Source organism: Lytechinus variegatus, chromosome 3, assembly GCF_018143015.1.
Source record: "Lytechinus variegatus isolate NC3 chromosome 3, Lvar_3.0, whole genome shotgun sequence".
Classification (NCBI taxonomy): domain Eukaryota; kingdom Metazoa; phylum Echinodermata; class Echinoidea; order Temnopleuroida; family Toxopneustidae; genus Lytechinus; species Lytechinus variegatus.
This window is the reverse complement of record NC_054742.1, coordinates 50353256-50356438: the sequence shown is the minus strand read 5'-3', so window position 1 is coordinate 50356438 and position 3183 is coordinate 50353256. Positions and strand designations below refer to the sequence as shown.

At 33.9% G+C, this 3183-nt stretch overlaps 1 long non-coding RNA gene across 1 annotated transcript; it reads left to right on the top strand.

The window, feature by feature from the left end:
* The first annotated feature begins 364 nt into the window (after positions 1 to 364).
* On the top strand, positions 365 to 2605 carry LOC121412220. The gene is made up of 3 exons (XR_005969573.1): positions 365 to 509; positions 1956 to 2080; positions 2568 to 2605. It is a non-coding gene; the product is annotated as an uncharacterized LOC121412220 (long non-coding RNA).
* The last annotated feature ends 578 nt before the right edge of the window (positions 2606 to 3183 follow it).

The following is a 3183-nucleotide window of genomic DNA, read 5'->3' as shown; positions in this document are numbered from 1 at the left end:
TCCCCATGTCTGACCGGATGCAGAAGCGGAGTTTCACCCCCCTGGAGCTAGTGACAGAGATACGATCTTACGTACACGTAAGCTCCCGAAGGGAGCTAGAGAGGCAACTCTTTTCGCGCGTTTTTGATTTTCCATAGGTTTTGTACATAACAAACATGGCTGCCATTTGGCCAATTTGAAGGTTGATTTTGGAAGGTCAATGTTTAATTCATGAGTAATGACGTCAAAATACGCACAATGCTTTTGTATGATTGGATAAAACGCTTATGTTTTATTCATGTCCTCATGCATTAAACATTTTTTCCGTCCCACAATTCCCTACGATATCTGTGCGAAGTGTCGATCTTTTTGATTCTGTGAAATTCAACTTTTTGAAATACAATAGCAAGTCTAATTATCTGTTTTTAGAATTGATGTTCGAAATCATGATTTCTGAGTAAACTTCAATGGAGCAGAAAATCTTGAAGGAAACATTAATATCAATCTAATGACATTCCATAGGAATAAAAGTAAGTTAAGTTCAATTCCTTACTTTAATCTTAGTTGAAATTGTAATGTGTTTTCTGGGGTTCGGCGTCGCATGCATGGCTTTATGTGCAGTTTACAACGCAAACAACAATTTCCATATTTCCATTTCTTTTTCCTGTCCTGATCCCAAATAAGTCTGAAATCTGACTGACATATTTTCTCAGAAAATAATATAGTTTTTCGTAGAACTAAGTTGGTTAATTGGGATGCTTCATGTCCGCCCTTATTAAATCTGTATTTCAGTTCTTATTGTCAAATATCAGAGGTAGATGTGGACTTGTTTAACGGCAAAGTTGCATCAAAATTAAGCCAAATATATAGCCAGAGCGGGATGCGGACTTTGATATCGCCGGTGCCAGCCGGCTGCGAAATTGCCGATGTAGGCTAGGTCATTAGGTGTTGGAAATTAATTGTCAAGCTTGAGTTGAAATTTGAAGTTATAGGCCATGGGCCTACTACTGATTTTTCGACACCGTTATTTCAATATAATTATCTGCATTTAAAATGAAATGAAATTAAATCTTAATGAACTGAATCTGTTTGGAATGATATTGGTAGATTTTGCCATGCCCATGGTCACTCATGCCTTCACTCATGGAATGAATCGAGACAGATGTTAAGGTTTTTCTTTTGGGGGGATAAAAGTAAGGCCCTAGGATAGGTATTACTTAGATATAGATTTTTAAAAATTAAATTCTAGATCTGTCTGGTTTGACTTTTTTTCTACAAAGATTTAAGTTATTTTTATTTTAGTTCCAGGCTGGACCATTGGACTAAAATATAATTAGCCTAGCAACGGATTTTAATGATTCTCTTTTTTTTTATGGGGGGGGGGCAACATTTCTTTGTCAGGGTTCAAACTGCTCAATTGTTTTTTTGGAAGGGTTGAGAAAATTTATATAGTGCCCTATTTTGAATTGTTTAAGTATAAGGCTAAGCAGAGAGAGCGGATCCAATTGATTTATCTTTATTGTCCTCACTTGATGTTATTTGTGGTGAAAGGCAAATATAGGGTCATTTAAACCTGCCAGCAAGTGAGCTAACCCTTTTTAAAAATAAAAATCAAACTTAAAGAGGAACTAACTTAACGTAGAGATTCAAATCAGACATGTTTATAGACGAGTGCAAAAAATTTAATGATTGTCTTGCACTGATGAATGAGCGAGAGCCATATTATCACACAAATGATAATTATCCTACATCTGTCAAAGCTGGCTTGGTGTATATATATATTGAAGATTGACAAAAGACCTCACTATAGTAGGCCACGTATGCTTGAACCATTTAGTTTTTGGTCAAGACCTGCTTTTTTCTAGTTGGGAATTGTGAAAGCTGGAAACTCTGAAAAAATTGTTTTAAGAGAGGAATTTTGTTTATCACTTTTGAAATTTTTAACTGTCAAGTATTGTATGTATGTTGAATTGCAGATCAAATGGGATCCAGTTCTTAGCAGTCCCAGCCTAGTCAGAAGTACAAAGTCAAATACCATTTGCACATCACCAAGAGGGACAATCTGATGAGTAACAGGATATCTGATCTAAAAGCTTGCCAGGTATGCTTGTTTTCATAAAAATATAAAAAAAACTATTTTTTCTGAATCATGTTATCCCATAAAGTAAAGCTCCATGATGAGATAATATTCTTTTGGATTCAGATTCACCAGTATTTTCATTATCATCAATGCATACCTATTGTCCATGTCTCTTAGCTATATTAATCATACATAAAATCACTTTAAAACTCAGTTACTCTGAAGACAGAAATAAAAAAGGACAAAATATTGAGATTAATCTTTCGATATATATTTGAATCGGTTTTCACACTTAATAAAAAAAAGTTATATGAATAATGATCTATAATAGTGATCTATGATTTTATCTGGAAACATAAGTTACTACATGTGCATTTTCTAAATAATACTGCATGGAAGAGTAGGGGCTCAAAAAGTTTAAAACTTCTAAATAAACTGGACTAGATGAGTAAGAATAATTTATATCAGCAGCTCATTTTGTTCCTTTCTCTTTTTGTTTACTATGCAGGTTTCACAGGCTGTTTGAGTATCACCAGGGCAGATCAAGGAGAAATATGAAGGCCAGGTTCATAACAAGCAGTTACTTCATTGCAATTACAGATTTAAAAAATTGAATGAATGTAAATAAATATGTCAATACATATTGAATGTTGCTTAAACTACACATCTGTTGAAAAAAAAAGGTTAATTGGAGTATAGATATTTAGGTCCATAGGTTTCACACAAGATTAAAATATTCCAAAGGGCACACTTATCCCCCCCCCCTTTATTAATGTTCTAATCATCGACATGTAGTACTTATAGTAGTGAAAGCACTTTAAATAATATTAGTAGTTTGAAAGGGATATGTTGTATTCTTGTAATCTAAACAATGCAGAATGGGCCTTTACACTGAGGTCTGGGCTATGTAACATACATGACTATAGACATATAAAAGGTGATAAGAAATAATGGATTTTCATTGAAAAAGTGTGCATAATAAAAACAATGTGACAGAACAAAGGGCGAAGAAATCACTCTCAATCCTGGACCCCAATTCATTAAGACTAACCACTATTCTAACTTTGAAATTCTGGTAATTACTATAGAAAAAAACATTAAAGCAACAGATCAAAATTGGGATT